Raw genomic sequence first — 18,264 nt, 5'->3', positions numbered from 1 at the left:
CCTCTTACCTATCAGGGCCTCAGATAACATTATACTCAACCATAAGGCCTCCCATGATTGGATAGAACAATTCACAGGTGGATAAAAGTGAGAAGATGAAGCTGGCATGTATCTCAGCAGTAACTTCAGACCTTTGGAAGGGTAAAGAAAGAAAATTACCAGATTCACACAGGGCTGAAAGAGTACATAGGCTGCATTATACAATTTGGGCATCTGAGGAAGAATTTTATGGGATCAGGAATTTTTTTTACTTTGAAGGTGGTTGAAATCAGGAACACACTGTCTGAGAAGGTGGGAGAGGCAAGTACTCTCACAACATTTAGAAGCATTTTGATTGTTGGCATCCAGACTTGATGCTGACCATCAGTGTCTACCAATATTGCTCCCTTTTGTCAGAAGCTGCTAAATGGGATTAGTATAGATCGGTGCTTGACAGTGGGCAAGGACATGGCAGACGTAGCTTCTGTGCTCTGTGACTCTACGACTCGATGAAATGCTAGCTCTTGGAAAGAGAGCTCCAATTTTGTGTTCATTTCTGGTCATCACACTTTAAGGAAGGATATGAAGGTCGTAGGAAGCATGCAGAAAAGAATGGTTTCAGGAATTAGGTCAGATTGGAGAAGTTGTTCTCCTTGGAACAAAGAAGGCTGAGAGGAGATTAAATAGAGGCAGATAAGGTCATGGTGGCTTTTGACAATATGCAGGGAAGCTGTTCCTATGAACTGATGGATTAAGAACCATGGTACAGATTTAAAGTCAAGGGCAAAGACGTGGAGGGGCTGTGAGGAGCAATTATTTTATGCAGAGATTGATCATGATATGAGACCCACTATTGGTGGTGAAAGCAGGCTGGTTCAGAGCGCTCAAAAGGAACTGGATGAGTACAGGGGAAAATAAGTTGCAGGACGCAAGGGAAAAGACAAGGAAATGGGACCAAAATGATTTTTCAACAGGGAGCTGGCAATATCTCAATGAGCTGAATGGCCACCATCTGTGCTACAACAATTCTATGATTCTAACTGTCTCCCATTTGTTTTATCGGCCCCCACAACCTAGCACGTTTTTCCTTTTCAGCCATATATGCAATTCCTTTAGCCATTGAAGCGCCTCCCAACACTTTTTCCAGCATTGCGTTACAGATAAGAACAACTCCCTGCACAGAAGAGACTTCCCTCCTCTCTCCACAAGCTCATTTCCAATTAACCCATGTCTTCTGCTCACTGACCCTCCTGTTGCTGGAGACACTTTGCTTCCCCTTTTACCTGTGTTCTAAAGAGAACAATCCCAGGCAGAATTAGAGAGATTATTGTCTTCAATTCTTAGGCAATAGTACACACTTGTCAGCAGTCTGTCCCAATGGACAACTTCGACTCCTGCCTCACCATTCCCCCACTCCTCTTTTCACAAGCTCTCTCCCCTCTTCACTCTCAGTCCTGATGCGGGGTCTCAACCCAAAACGTTGACAATTCCTTTCCCCCCCACAGATACTGCTCGACCTTCTGAGTATCTCCAGCAGATTGGTTGTTGTTCCAGATTTAGGCATCTCCAGTCTCTTGTGTCTACTCCAAAGGTTTTTTGCTTCATCTCCTCTCCTGTGCACAGTATAGATCATGCCTCTTCTAAGATCGTCACGAAGGACAAATCAGAGCAGACAGCAAATGTATGCAGTTTCGTGAAGCCCTGGACCGAGTTTGCATCTGTGTACAATTTGTAGGTAGATAAAAGCCAAAGATGGAGATCTGTATTGTTTTTTTTCCAACAGATGCTTCAGAGTGATATAATTTTTTCCAACAGATGCTATAGGAACTACTGTCAGTTAACTGCTAACTACTTGTGCTTTCCAATTTGGCTTTCTCTCTAAAGCTTATTTTTACTGCAAGTTAACATGAAGGCCATCCCCAGGACTGACTCAAACTTTCTCCTAGTCTCCGCCAACTTTTTACAATTGGTATATCAGTTTATTATTGTCACATGTACCGAGGTACAGTGAAAAACTTGTCTTGCGTACCATCAATACAGATTAATTCATTACAACAGTACATTGAGGAAGTACAAGGTAAAAACAATAACAGAGTGCAATATAAAGTGTTACTGTACAAAGAAAGTACAGTGCATGTGCAAGGTCACAACAAGGTAGATTGTGAGGTCAAGAGTCCATCTTATCGTACTAGGGAACCATTCAATAGTCTTATAACAGCGGGATAGAAGCTGTCCTTGAGCCTGGTGGTACGTGCTTTCAGGCTTTTGTATCTTCTGCCCAATGGGAGAGGGGAGAAGAGAGAATGTCCAAGCCGGGTGAGGTCTTTGATTATGTTGGCTGCTTTACCGAGGCAGCAAGAAGTGTAGACAGAGTCCATGGAAGGGAGGCTGGTGTCTGTGATGTGCTGAGCTGTGTCCACAACTCTCTGAAGTTTCTTGCAGTCCTGGGCAGAGTAGTTGCCATACCAAGCCATGATGCCTCCTGATAGGATGCTTTCTATGGTGCATTGATACAAATTGGTGAGGGTCGACGGGGACATGTCAAATTTCTTTATCCTTCTGAGGAAGTAGAGGCACTGGTGATGGTCATGGCATCTCCGTGGTTGGACCAGGGCAGGCTATTGGTGATGTTCACTCCTAGGAACTTGAAACTCTCAACCCCCTCAACCTCAGCACCGTTGATGTAAACAGGAGCATGTGCGCCATCCACCTTCCTGAAGTCAATGACCAGCTCTTTTGTTTTGCTGACATTGAGGGAAAGGTTATTGTCATGGCACCATGTCAACAGGCTCTCTATCTCCTTCCTGGACTCTGACTCTTATTTAAGATACGGCCTACTACAGTGGTATCATCTGCAAATTTATAGAGGGAGTTAGAGCAGAATCTGTCCACGCAGTGATGAGTGTATAGGGAGTAGAGTAGAGGGCTGAGGACACAGCCTTGTGGGGCACCAGTGTTCAGAATAATCATAGCGGATGTGTTAATGCCTATCCTTACTGATTGTGGTCCGTTGGTCAGGAAGTCAAGGATCCAGTTACAGAGGGAGGTGTTGAGTCCTAGGTTTAGGAGTTTGGAGATGAGTTTGCTTGGAATGATAGTATTGAAGGCAGAGCTGTAGTCAATAAATAATAGTGTAACATAGGTGTCTTTACTGTCCAGATGCTCCAGAGATGAGTGTAGGGCCAGGGAGATGGCATCCACTGTAGACCTGCTGTGCATCGAAGTTGTCTGGGAGGCCAGAGTAAATGCTTGCCATGACCAGCCTCTTGAAGCACTTCATGATGGTGGATGTCCATTGTAACCCATTGTCCTGAATTCCCTTCCTGTGACTTCAGTTACCCTCAAGACAGGGCAACTTCACAGATAGGAGCTGGCATGGATTTGATGGCCAAATGTAAGAAAGTGGCCTTGCTCTGCGTTGTAAATTTCTCTGTAGTTCTTGTCATTTTCAAATTCATGTCCAGGTATCCTGCATTTCATTGTTTGAACACAATAGCCTGTCAGATCTATGATGATTGGATAGTTCCTCTGTCAATCAATCTGGCAATCACACTGCTGTAAATGAATGACATTGATTTTATACACATCATTTATGCGTACCCATCCTCCACTCTCACTGTGGCCAGTTAAGGTACCAACAATCCCATTCTGTTAACTCTTCCCCTCTCAGTTATTCCGTTATTGTCACTTTAGCATTTCTTTTTGCACCACGATCTTTGCACCATTCCCTTGCTTTGCACTCTTCGTAGTATGTATTGTTATCATGTATTCTGTTTATTCTGTGAGCTTCATGCGAGCAAGGAATTTCATTACACCCTGGGGTCTATGACAATAAGCTTATCTGATCTGATCTGAGAAATAGAGGAGAAAATCTACCAAGAGTCTTTCCAAGAAGTTGGCAGGCATATCCAGAAAAGCATTTATATCGCACCTTCACTATCTTTTTCAGGATGTCCCAATAGATTAATATCCAGTTGAGTATTAACTGAGAAACATTCAATGTAGAAATAGCGGCAGCCAATTTGAACAGGCAAGCTCTCACAAAGAACAATGTGATATTGACTGGATCATTTATTTTCGTAAGGATGTTGAGTGAAAAATAATTATTGGCCACAATGTCAGGGGCAACTCCCCTGCTCGTCTCCAACAGAGACCTGGAAGAATCTGCCTGAGGGATTCAGATGGGGGCTGAGATTAACACCTCATCTAATGGTTTTGTTATTCATTCATGGGATGTGAGCTTCATTGATAAGGCCATCAATTTTGTCCATCAATAATTGTGCCCCAGTTGGGTGGCTTGCTGAGGCATTTCAGAGTGTGGTAAGGATGCAACTACATCGCTGGGTCTGGAGTCACATATAACATAGATCATAGAGCAGTACAGGACAAGAGCGGTACAGGACAGCCCACCATGTCTGCGCTGACCATGATGTCAATCTAAAAACTAATCCCATCTGCATGCATATGGTCCATATCCCTTGGTTCCCTGTCTATTCATGTGTCTGACTAAATGCCTCTTAAATATCACTACTGCATCTGCTTCTACCACGTTATTGCACTGCACTTTCTCTGTAGCTGTGACACTTTACTCTGTACTGTTAGTGCTTTTACCTGTACTACCTCAATGCACTCTGTACTGACTCAATGTAACTGCACTGTGTAATGAATTGACCTGTACGATCGGTATGCAAGACAAGTTTTTCACTGTACCTCAGTACAAGTGACAATAACAAACCAATACCAATACCAAGACCTCCCTGAAGTGCATTACAGGCACCTATCACTCTCTGCGTAAAAGACTTGCCTCATAAATCTCCTTTAAGCTTTGTCCCCTCACCATGGATAGATGCCCTCTGGTATTTGACCTTTCCACCCAGGGTAAAAGATTCTATCAACCCTATTTACACCTCTCATAATTTTATAATATCAGGTCTCCCCTCAGCTTCTGACGCTCCAGAGAAAATAATCTCAGTTTGTTCAACCTCTCCTTGTAGCTAGTACTCTCTAATCCAGGCAACACCCTGGTGAACCTCTTCCATATGCTCTCCAAAGCCTTCGCATCCTTCCGATGGTGTGGTGACCAGAACTGCACTCAACACTCCAGTTGTGGCCTAACCAAATCTTTGTACTAGTTTCATAGGCCAAACTGGGTAACAATAGCAGCCTGCCTGACAGGCATTTGTGAACCTGGTGTGTTTTTACATCTATTCAGTATTTTCAGGGTCTTATTTGCTAATATTAGCATTTGTTTTCATATTTCACATTTTATTTAATTAATTGACCTTTATTTCCACAGCTGCCATGGTGGAAATTATTATCACACCCACAACCTAGACACTATGCTGTCATACCCCATCCAAGTATGCATCACCACCTCAATATTCCACTGCAGGGTTAGCCTCGATTTTTTCTTCATGTCTCTGGGTGGGACTTGAATCTACATTCTTGTGACTCAGAGCAAAGATTCCACAACAATAGATACTGCAAACATGGAAGCAAGAGTGGACTGTACCTTGGAGATGATCTGTAAAACAATGTACAACAATGGCTCTGAGTACATCATGAGTATAAGAATGATAGCTGAACAGGACTTGGCATGGGGTAGGATGTGGCAGGGTAGTGTTCCAGGATCAGTGGGAGTGTCTGTGTCATCCAAACAGAGGCACCTTTCACAGCAAAAGCAGCAAATAAACAATGCTCTTCACAATAGGTGATGTGCTGTGTGTGCAAATCAAGCACAAGTTTCAGTTAAACCTTTGAAGGAGATTAGATTACAGGAAACTTTGCATTTCAATGCATTTATGGGTGTGTGTGAGTGTTTGTTTATGTGTAACTCTGTGTATGCATGTGTATTTGTGCATGTTTTGTGTGTTGGACAGGCATGGTAGTGTAGCGGTTAGTTTAATGCTATTTCAGCCACAGCGCTAGCGACCTGGGTTCAATTCCGGCCGCTGTCTCCCCGTGCGTTCTCCCCGTGTCTGCGTGGGTTTCCTCCGGGTGCTCCGGTTTCCTCCCACATTCCAAAGACGTACAGGTTAGGAAGTTGTGGGCATGTTATGTTGGCACCAGAAGCATGGCGACACTTGCGGGCTGCCCCCAGAACACTCTATGCAAAAGATGTATTTCACAAGATCACAAGACAAGGGAGCAGAAGTAGTCCATTCGGCCCATCGAGTCTGCTCCAAAGAAAAGGGAACAAAGAAAAAGAAATGAGAAATGGGGGGGGGGGCAAAAAAAACACACTATTCTAACCCCAATTTCTGGCCTTATCCCCATATCCCTTGATACTCCAACTATTTAGATATCTATCTATCTCTTCCTTAAACGTCTCCAATGATCTGGCCTCCACTGCTGTACATGGCAAGGAATTCCACAAATTCACCACATTCGATGTACATGTGACTAATAAAGATGTGTGTGTGTGTGTGTGTGTGTAGTCACACTACCTTGTTATTCCTTTTTTGCAGTATTTATTTATTTTGTAATTTATAGTAATTTTTATGTCTGTGTACTGTACTGCTGCCACAAAACAACAAGTTCTTACTCCATGGGTCCCAGTGTGGTATGAGATCATCCTGTGATTTTTACAGCCAGGCAGATTGGGGAATGACATCTCAAGCAGTAGGTGACCTTTATCAATCAGACCAAAGCCTTTGTCGATGGCGAAGCTCAGTGGAAAATCACTTCAAAATATGGTTGTCCAAACAACTTTCCCACTGTTGTAAAAATCCTTGACGATCAGGTGACTGCCTCCATCCTGGGAGTGGATCTACCTCTGAGAACTTTGCCATCCACATTGGTGTAAGGCAAGGTTGTAAACCGGCAGCCACTTTTTTCTCCATTTTTCTAGCAGCTATGAAATCTTTAACCCAAGTGTGTGCAATCAGCATCAAATATCAGGCTGATGGCAACTGCTTCAAGTTCCTTCACCCCTCTGCTGAGAGAAAGATCACCAGTGCCTCTACTTCCTCAGGAGGTTAAAGAAATTCAGTATGTCCCCTTTGACACTCAGCAACTTTTATCGACGCACCATAGAAAGCATCCTATCTGGATGCATCACGGCTTGGTATGGCAACTACTCTGTCCAGGACCACAAGAAATCACAGAGAGTTGTGGACACAGCCCAGCTTGTCACAGAAACCAGCCTCCCCTCCATGGACTCTGTCTGCCTTGGTGAAGCAGCCAGCATAGTCAAAGACCCCACCCACCCAGGTCATTCTCTCTTCTCTCCTCTCCCATCAGGTAGAAGATACAGGAGCCTGAGGGCACGTACCACCAGATTTAAGGATAACTTCTATCCCACTGTGATAAGACTATTGAACGGTTCCCTTATACGATGAGATGGGCTCTGACCTGACGATCTACCTTCCTGTGACCCTGCACCTTATTGCACTGCACTTTCTCTGTAGCTGTGACACTTTGTACTGTTATTGTTTTTACCTGTACTACCTCAATGCACTCTGTACTAACTCAATGTAACTGCACTGTGTAATGAATTGACCTGTACGATTGGTGTGCAAGACAAGTTTTTCACTGTACCTCGGTACAAGTGACAATAATAAACCAATACCAACGAATACCAATACTAGAACTAAAGTAACTGACAACAATAATCAAACTCCAGCATGCAGCTGACTACTGTAGTTGCACACTCAAATAACGTCCTACAAATATAGATGTTGAGATACAGCGCAGAATCATTGTGCCAGCCTTGACTTAAACAGACCAGCTCACTGGGTGGTCAATAACCATGGCATCGGAATACATAGCCAGCTTTTATCCACAAAGTGGTGGCCATCCTGACTCTACCTCATGACTGTGAGATTTGGGTGTCCTGCAGAAAACATCTGAAAAGCCTGGAATTTCAACACGAGTCCTTCATTCAGAAGATCCTCAACATAAAACTCTCTGATCTCCAGGCTGTTCGCAGAGGCACACACCGAGACAGACATCGATTGCTGCTGGAAGGTGAAAGATGGTCTTTGGTCTGCCCGAAACTTGTTGGTGTTCCACCACAGCGAGATGTCCGCAGGGGAAAGCTGCCGACTGGCATATTTTAGGCTACAGGAGTACGTGCTGAGGGACGCACTGAAGCTCGGCGCTGCCAAAGCAAAGACTCTGTGGGGAAGATCCACAGTCCAGGCTCCTTCTACTACCGCACATGGAGGGGCTGAGTCAGGTGGGGAAGCCCCCCAAACATTGAAGTAGTGTATGATCCCAGGGGGCCATATGAGTAGTGACAGTGCTGTGGTTTTAAAAGAAGTTGTTAACACTACTAAATGTATTGAGCATGAATGTAAGAAGTTTTGCACTGTGTTTATCCTTCTGTATATATTTTTATTATGAATATAGTTTAATTTTGAAATAAAAATTTTTTTAAAAAGATCCTCAAAATAAAATGGGAGAGTTGCTGCGGTATCATCAATGTTCTTGTAGAAGCAAACTTCTTCAGTTTTGAGGCCCTGATGGTGGTGCGGGCACTGTATGTGTATCCCTGACACATGCCAATTAAAACAATTGCTCTATGCTCAACCCATCAATGGGGAAAGCGAACAGAGAGGCCTGAAGAAATGTTTTAAAGACACCTACAGGACAAACATCATGAGTTGCAGCACTGATGTCACACACTGGGAGACAGTAGCCCAAGGCAAAGCTGGAAAAGACCTTTTAGAAAAGAAGAAACCACCTTTGAAGAAAGCTATGTCTCCTTGGTTACAGATAAACACCAGGAAAGGACAGACATACTAGAGAAAAAAAAGAAACTGATGTTGGAATCTAGATGAAAAACACGATGATGCTGGAGAAACTCAGCAGGCCAGGCAGCATCCATGGAGAAAAGCAGGCGGTCAACGTTTTGGGTCAGGACCCTTCTTCAGGACTGAAGATAGGAAAAGGGGAAGCCCAATATATAGGAGGGAAAAGCAGAGCAGTGATAGGTGAACAAAAGAGGGGAGGCGGGTTGGGCACAAGGTGGTGATAGGTAGATGCAAGTAAGAGATAGTGATAGGCAGGTGCGGGGGAGGAGGGGAGAGCAGATCCACTGGGGGATGGGTCAAAGGTAAGAAGAGAGAGGTTAAAAAAAGGGGTATGAGAGGGAACAGAGGAAGCATGGTGGATGGGTGTTTTGTGGGGAAAGGGGTGGGGATTACCTAAAGTGAGAGGATTCAATGTTCATGCCATTAGACTGCAAGGTTCCAAGATGGAAAATGAGGTGCTGTTCCTTCAGTTTGCACTTGGAATTCTCCTGGCAGTGGAGGAGGCCGAGGACTGTCATATCAGACAACTGAATCATAGCAATCATGTTCTAACCCTGCCTTCTAACACTAGCTGTAACATCTTCCAACATGTCTGTGGCTTCGGGATCAGACTCCTTAGTCCATTAGAACTCATAAACAAACCTGCATAAGCGATTATCCGTCAATCCTGGGGACTCAGCAATGACGTGTGTCTGTGCGTGTATCTGTGTCAATGCATGCACACTTGCCAGTAAGCATGTGTGCGACTGCTTGTGTGTGTCCATGTGTGGGTGTGTGAGTAGGTGTTTGATATTATAGGCACATGGATACGTGTATCAGCCATTCTGAAGCTGCTGCTGGTTTTCTGTGAAATTTTGTCGCATCTACAAAAATTACTTGTTCTCAGTGTTTGGTGTTGAACATGATAACGAAGCTGTGAATGTGCAATGGGACAAGAGGACATGCCAAATCACGTCACACTTAACCAAGTGACTTTGAAATATGAATGTTGCAGATGACAAAATTATCGTAGACCTGCCACGACTCAGAAGGAGGCCACTCAGCCTAACGGGTCTGTGCCAGCTCCTAGTAGAACAATCTGGTCAGTCCCATTCCCTCACTCTTTTAGAGTCATAGACAACTACAGCACGGAAACAGGCCCTTCAGCCCATCTCGTCCTTGCCAACCTGATCTTCTGCCTAGTCCCATCTACCTGCACCCGGACCACATCCCTCCTGAAATCCTGAAATTTTCCTGAAATCCTGAAGACGTTTTCTTCTCTGGTGCCTGTTCAAATTCATCTCAAAAGGTTTGAATTAACTTGTTTTCACCCTCACTACAGACAGTGAGTTCTAGATCAGAAATATTCACCACACAAAAAAAAAGTTTCTCCTCCGAACCTCTTTGTATGGTTTGCCAGAACTGTTCTATTTGTGCTCACTGATCCTTGAACCATCTGCTGATGGTAGCAATTTCCTTACATCCATCCTGTCTAAATCAGTCATGATCCTGTGCATCTCCATCAAGTACCCCTCAACCTTATTTTCTGCAAGGAAAACAACCCCGGTTTTACCTGTCTAAACTTATGAGAGTTATGCTTTGCTGCTCATGCTGTAGTTTGATGTGTAGATCTGATTCTACCTTCTGAGTCAGTCATTCTTGGCTAGAGTGCTGCTGAAGGCTTGCATTTTGCTTCGGGACATTGGAGTTAAGGAGGGAAGAAGAACTAACCGGCTGCGGTCCTGGTCCTGATTGGTGAACAGTGATTGCTGTGAGAAGGTAAATGTGTGCAGCAAAAGCAACATTAAATCAGACCTTATAGTTATACCATGTCTTTAATGCAGGAAGCCATTCTCCTGCCTTGTACAGGAGCATCCCCAAGCAAAGGGAGAGTGAGTCATGGAAGGAATGTACAGACAATAGGGTACATCAGTCTTCCGAAATCTGGAGATGCTGTGCCTTAGAAATTCATGCACGCAGTGTGGTTTCTTCTGCATTGTGCTCCTGATAATGACGTACTTCCAGACTGCAACACAATTCCGTCCTGAACCATACCACTCTGGACATTCAGCTGGGCACTTACAGTCATAAATCTAGGGACATGATTTCCATATCAGTTGACCATGGGATGACATCGTTTCTCGTGCTTTGGAGTGTTGCCCAGGAATTTAGATCACCTTCTCCTGAGGAACTGCTATTCACTCTTGGAACAACCAAGAACTAGAGGGCAGAGGTTTAAGTTGAGAGGGGGGAGATTTACTAGGAGCTTGAAGGGCGACTTTTTCACCCAGAGAGTTGTCAGTATATGGAACGAGCTGCCAGAGGAAGTGGTTGAGGCAGGTACACTAACAACATTTAAAGGGCACTTCGACAGGTACATGGATAGGAAAGGTTTAGAGGGATATGGGCCAAATGCAGGCAAATGGGAATAGCTTAGATGGGAATCTTGGTCAGCATGGACAAGTTGGGCCAAAGGGCCTATTTCCATGCTGTATGACTCTATGACTCTGTTACCATGGAGGTGTTGTCTTCTGGAGCATTAGAGTTAAGGAGGGAAAAAGAACTAACCGGCTGCGGTCCTGGTCCTGATTGGTGAACAGTGATTGCTGTGAGAAGGTAAATGTGTGTGCAGCAAAGCAACATTAAATCAGACCTTATATTTATACCATGTCTTTAATGCAGGAAGCCATTCTCCTGCCTTGTACCCCACTCAGCTAGGTCCTCATTACCTGCACTCCTCAGACCCCTCATTGCCCAAAAAAATCTTCCAAGGGGTCCCATTGCCCCAATTTCCAGATCCAGGTGTTCATTTACAAGCAGCTTCACACCACCCAAATAAGTCACAGGCAAACCCCCCCGGACCACCCTCCATCATTCCTCTGATCTGGCTTCTGATTCTCTGTTTTCCCCTCATCTCTTACTCATGGGGTCAGACGCAGCCCCAGCAAAGGAAAGCGTGAGATGGTGATCCATAGGTCCAAGGCTTTGTCCTTCACTCAGTACAGACTCCTGCAGTCACAGGTTCACAAATTCTTGTGGCCTTTTAATGTCACCAAATCATTTCTAGGCAATTAAGCTGTGAGGGTACATACATCAGCCACATGCGTCTGTCCCTGGCCAAGACCAACACCAGAGGGCATCCACATCTGGTAAGATCCAGGGCATGCTGGGTTTGGAGAAACCTGATAGCACCGGTACAATATAGAAGCTCCATAAAGCAGCTGATCCAATCCCATTGGTGCCCTACATCTCAGGACAGAATCAGCAGAGAAGCAGAAAATGGGAAAAAAATGAAATGAGAACAGTTTGCCGAGCTGAAGCATTCATTTCCTTCTTATTTCATTAGATTTATTCAATAAATAAATTCCCATTGTCTCATTCCTGATATTCTGTTCTGTTGCCGCGGTACTCCTCAGAGAACTAATAACTGGGTAAGTACTTTGTGACTTCAGACACATTATAGTCCATAATATGCCCTTTGTCATAATAATAAGTTCTGAGAAAGTGCAGTTAACTCCACTCTGGAGGATGTTCTGCAGAACAACACTGGCAACTAATTAGATTTCAGTCCTCAGTACTTATTAGCCCTCACCAGATGGACCACTTTGGACAATCTAGTGAGATAAGTGGGCCTGTTTAATACGTTGTTATTTATTTTCACCAACCAGCAAGAAAATATTTCTGAAAAGTATAATTATTATTTCTATTTAAAAAAATACATTTAATAACCCAATTCCCAGGAGAATTTGGCTTGTTATGCCAGTGAATTTCTGAGATATGAAATTTGGGACTATCTCCGGTTTAGATCTAGTTTAGCGACACATCATTTAAACAGCTGTGGAGCTGGTATTTCTTGCTGGGGGAATGGGCATGGAGCAGCAGGAGGGAGCAAATTTTATTCCAGAGAGCCTGTGCGTGCATGCGTGTGTGCGTGCGTGTGTGTGTGCGTGCGCGCGCGCGCACGTGTTCAGGCAGATGCAGAAGGTGTACCAACCTCAGTTTTAGGATCCAGGATGGTCACCACCCACCACTTCCATTACTTCCTCACTGGCCTCACTTCTGTGCTTATGTTGGCAGAAGGGAACCCGTAAAAAAGGAGCCAGTGCCCCTTGACTTCCAGTTGAGCTGAATGTCCTGTTTCCGTGCTGTATAACTCTATGACCCTACGATTTAGGTTCAAAAGGTATTCGCCTGGTTGCTCACTGAAGGTTGACTACGATTTCGAGAGTGCTCAAGGGTCAAACTGTAGCTCAACAACCCTCAATGGAGGGAGTCAACCCTCCACCCTCATCCCTCCACCCTGACTCCCCACCCCAGCATTTAGAATATATCTCCATTGTCAGACGTCACCAGAATAGCCAAGCAGAGAAAGAGACCGAACTCAACGCTTTCCACAAATTCTGATTAAGGGTCTCGGACCTGAAACCTTGACTGATCTGCAGAGTTTTCCAGAATTCTTTGTTTTTGTTTCAATGCTTTTTACATTAGTTTGATGCTTCAGCAAAACTTCAAAAACTATGGTGCATTATTCTTTATCATTCTCTTCTACACAGTGTGAGAGAAGTTGTAAACTTTGGTATTAGACTTTGAGGTCTTATGGACTTGAAACTATATGAGATAGCTGTCGTTGAGTTCAAGAGTCAGGAGGTTAGATTGCGGCTTTATAAAACTCTGGTTAGGCATCTGGAGTATTGCATTCAATTCTGGTTGCCTCATTATAGGAAGGATATGGAGGCTTTGGAGAGGGTGCTCAAGAGGTTTACCAGGATGCTGCCTAGATTAGAGGGCGTGTGCTATAAGGAGAGATTGGACAAACTCTCTATTCTCTGGAGCGGCAGAGGCTGAGAGGAGACCTGATAGAAGTTTATAAAATTATGAGAAACATAGATAGAGCAGACAGCCTTTTTCCCAGGGTCAAAATGTCTAATACTAGAGGGTGTGCATTTAAGGGGAGAGGGGAAAGTTCAAAGCAGATGTGCGGGGCAGGTTTTTTACACAGAGAGTGGTGGGTGCCTGGAATGCGCTGTCAGGGGTGGTAATGGAGGCTAATACAATGCAGACATTTAAGAGGCTCTTAGATAGACACATGAATGTGCAGGGAACGGAGGAATATGGACATTGTTCAAACAGAGGTATTAGGTGGCAGTAGCTCAATTAGTTCGGCTCAACATTGTGGGCTGAAGGACCTGCTTCTGTGCCGTACTGTTCTATGTATTTAAGGGGAAGTTAGATAAAAAGACTTAAGAAGAACAGAGTGAGATGGAATGGTAGCAAACCCACATGGGCAAACACTGCCATGGTTGGGCCAAATGGCCTGGCCGGCTGTTGTAAATTCGACATCACTCTGTGAAACATTCTGACCAAGAACTCAAGAGGGAGTGGAGACAGGAGATTGAGGGCTGTGGAGATAAAAACATTCAAGAGCTGAGCTGATGCATCGAATGAATGTGTCACCAGCTAATTCGTGTGCTTTGCTGTCTGTCTAGGAGCATTTTAAAAACAAAGTTAATTGAAATGGTGTGTACTTATATAACAGCACAGATTAACTCACTGAGTCACTGTGACATTGAAAGGCAACAGCTCAGAATGGCTCATGAGAAAATTGCCTTGCGTTCCAAAGAACTTAGCAATTTTTTTTGGGGGGTGAGGGGCTTTATGAGGGAAGGTGGTCTTTGATAAACGCATGAACCCATCACTCCACTTTCTCCCAGCGTGCATGAGCGCGCGCGCACGCACGCACGCACACACACACACACACACACACAGTATTCATCAGTAAGGAAACTAACATAACAGATTTACAAGGATGTTGCCTGTCCTCGAGGGACTGAGATATGGAGAGAGCTTGAGCTGGTTGGAACATTTTTCACTGGAACGTTGGAGAATGAGGGGTGATCTTACAGAGGTGTATAAAAGCATGAGGGGCATAGATAGACTGAGTGCACACAGTCCTTCTTCCAGGATTGGGGAATCAAGAACTAGAGGGCATAGGTTTAATTAAGGTGAGAGGGGAGAGATTTAACAGGAACCTGAGGGGCAACTTTTTCACCCAAAGGGTGGTCAGTACATGGAATGAGCTGCCAGAGGAAGTGGTTGAGGCAGGTACATTAACAACATTTAAAAGGTAGTTGGGGAGGTACATGGATAGGAAAGGTTTAGAGGGATATGGGTCAAACGCAGGCAAGTGGGACTAGCTTTGATGGGAATCTTGGTCAGCATGGAACAGATGGGCCGAAGGGCCATTTCCGAGCTGTATGACTCTATGACTCTACAAATCAAAAGTTCATCTAATCATCAAATGGGTAGCATGGTGAAACAGCATGTAGATCTGCTGCCTCACAGCTCCAGTGATTCAGGTTCAATCCTGACCTCAGGTGCTCTGTCGGGTGCGGAGTTTGCACGTTCTCCCTGTGTCTGTGTGGGTTTCCTCCGCAGTGCTCCGGTTTCCTCCCACATCCCAAAAACGGGAACATTGGTAGGTTTAGTCGGTCGCTATAGATTGCCCCTAGTGTGTAGGTGAGTGGTAGAATCTGGGGGGAGTTCATGTGAATGTGGGTAGACTAAAATGGGATTAGTTTGACAGGTAATTCATTGGTCGTGCTAACTCAGTGAGATGAACGGTTTGATTTTGTGCTCTGTGATTCTTTGAAAACATTTCTAATTTGCTTTTCTCTCTTTCCACCACAGTGTGTTCCATGTCCGGTTTTGGGTCATCAGATGAGCCCTATGAGATTCTGGAGCCTGAGATGATGCTTCCTCACTGCTGCCCTTGTTCATACCAGATCTGATTCAGTAAGTGATTGAGTTTGACCACTGTTGCAAAAAAAAGAGTTGCTTATTAACTAAAAATAAAAACAGGAAACACTGCAGACAGTCAACAAGTCTGTGAAGAGAGAAACAGATTTAATGCTTCAGATCAATGACCTTTCATCAGAACTGAAAGGTTATTGACACGACACATTAACCCTGCTTCTGTTTCCATAGACGCTGTTTGATAAGCTGAGTATCTCCAGCATTTTCTGTCTTAATTCAGATTTACAACATCTGCACCCTTTTGTTTTCAATTACTGCTCAATATTCAATCCTCATTGACAAACTTAAGCAAGAATTGGCCGGACAGTTGCCAGCTCTGGTTGGATCTTGGCCTGGACCTATCACCATGTGAATTTTGATCCACCCTCCCCCAATCTCCCTCCATTGGTCCATCCTCCAAGTGCTCGCCTCCCATAGCCGATTGGAATGTGAATTGTTACGTGTTACAAAGAACATAGAACACTACAGCACAGTACAGGCCCTTCAGCCTACCATGTTGTGCTGACATTTTATCCTGCTCTAAGATCTATTTAACCCTTCCCTCCTACATAGCTCCCCATTTCCTGTTGATACCTAACCTTTGCCAATAGTTATTAAAACAAAATCAGAGAAATAAATGTTAACAAAACTGCCTCTTTTCCCCATCTCAATATTTTTCAACTCGTGAGTTGAAAGGTTTAGAAATCATGAGGGGCATAGATAAGGTGGTAGATCATGGTCTTTTTCCCCTGGGAAGGGAGTCTAAAACTAGAGGGCACAGGTTTAAGGTGGGAGGGGAATGATTTAAAGGGGACCTGAGGGGCAAGTTTTCCACACAGAGGGTCCTCAGTATATGGAACAACCTGCCAGAGGAAGAGGTAGAGACAGGTAGAAATACAACATTTAAAAGACGTTTGGACAGGTACATGGATCAGAAGAGCTCAGAGGGATATGGGCCAAATGCAGGGAGATGAGACTAGCTCAGGTGGGCACCTTGGTCAGCATGGACAAGTTGGGCCGAAGGGCCTGTTTCCGTGCTGTATAACTCTATGATTCTATATGTTCAAAGATAAGATTAAAACCAACAAGTTAATTTAATGATGAATGTTTCTTTTCCTGTGTTGTTGGCAGTGATGTCAGGGGGATTAATCTTCCATTTTTGGAAACAGTGGGACAGTTCTGAAAGTGGTAACTGTAATTGGTCCCAACTTTTCATAACAATTCATTAAACTAGTTATGAGCTTGGGCAGTGAGCACTTAACATGTAAGAGCAGTCTATTGAAACTGGCATTACATTACTCTATATTCCCAAGTACTTCTTCATGACAGTAAGCAAATATGTGAGTCTAAGGGCCTTCATTCCATATAGAACTGCTAACAAAGCATTTCATCAGGTAAAGCTTTCTCCTTTAATCTAACCAGGGTTGCATCAAAGTCATTGCAGGGGCCAAAATCTCAAAAGGATAGGTCTTCAATATGACCAGTTTTAATGATCTTGGAGAAGAAAAACACAATGATGCTGGAGGAACTCAGCAGGCCAGGTAGCATCCGTGGAGAAAAGCAGGTGGTCAACATTTCGGATCAGGACCCTTCTTCAGGACTGGAGATAGGGAAAGGGGAAGCCCTATTTATAGGAGGGAAAAGCAGAGCAGGGATAGGTGGACAAAAGAGGGGAGGCGGGGTGGGCACAGGGAGGTGATAGGTAGATGCAGGGAAGAGATAGTGATAGGCAGGTGCGGGGGAGGAGGGGAGAGCAGATCCACCGGGGATGGGTCAAAGGTAAGGAGAGAAAGGAAAAAAAAGGCAGAAAAGAAGAGGCTGGGAAAGGGAAGAAGAGAAGAAGCGTGGTGGTGGTGGTGGGGGGAGGGTGCGGGTTGTGAGAAGGGGGGTGGGGATTACTTAAAGTGGGAGAATTTAATGTTCATGCCATTAGGCTGCAAGGTTCCAAGATGGAAAATGAGGTGCTGTTCCTCCAGTTTGTGCTTGGAATTCTCCCGGCAGTGGAGGAGGCCGAGGACTGTCATATCAGTGATAGTGCAGGAGGGGGAGTTGAAGTGACCGGCAATGGGGAGATGCAGATCGCAGTCCTGAAGAAGGGTCCTGACCCAAACGTTGACTGTCTGCTTTTCTCCACGGATGCTTCCTGACCTGCTGAGTTCCTCCAGCATCATCGTGTTTTTCATCTAGATTCCAGCACCTGCAGTCCTTTGTTTCTCTTCTTTAATGATCTTGGAGTTTCGAATACTGAGATTTGATTGGTAAAGAATAATACTAGAAATACCAAGTCAATTGTATAATTGATGTTATTCATATAACTTTATAACAATAATACTTACATAATGGGAAGGTCATCCCTACATCATTTCCCTTTTATGGCATTCTTGGACCTGCTTCGGCTAGTATTATCTGTACCCCTGTACAAGATTGGCTGAATTTAACACTTCCAAAGGTGAAATGGACTGTTCTGTTGATTTACTTCAAGTGGCACCTGACATGAAACTGTTGTTCTTACTGGCACCTTCCCCGCTGCATTTTGGATTGTAGACTTGGAATAAAGTGTAGGAACAGTGGCTTCACAGCTACAAACACACCCAACATAGTTTTTGGTTCCCTTTCCCCAAAAAGACTGCACACAGTATTTTTCCCAGGAAATGGAAACCAAAAACTAGAGGGCATAGGTTTAAGGTGAGAGGTGAAAGATTTAAAAAGGGACCTGAGGGGCAACTTCTTCACACAGAGGGTGGTGCGTGTATGGAAT

This window comes from Pristis pectinata, chromosome 3 (genome assembly GCF_009764475.1).
Source record: "Pristis pectinata isolate sPriPec2 chromosome 3, sPriPec2.1.pri, whole genome shotgun sequence".
Lineage (NCBI taxonomy): Eukaryota > Metazoa > Chordata > Chondrichthyes > Rhinopristiformes > Pristidae > Pristis > Pristis pectinata.
Note: the sequence above shows the minus strand (reverse complement) of the source record.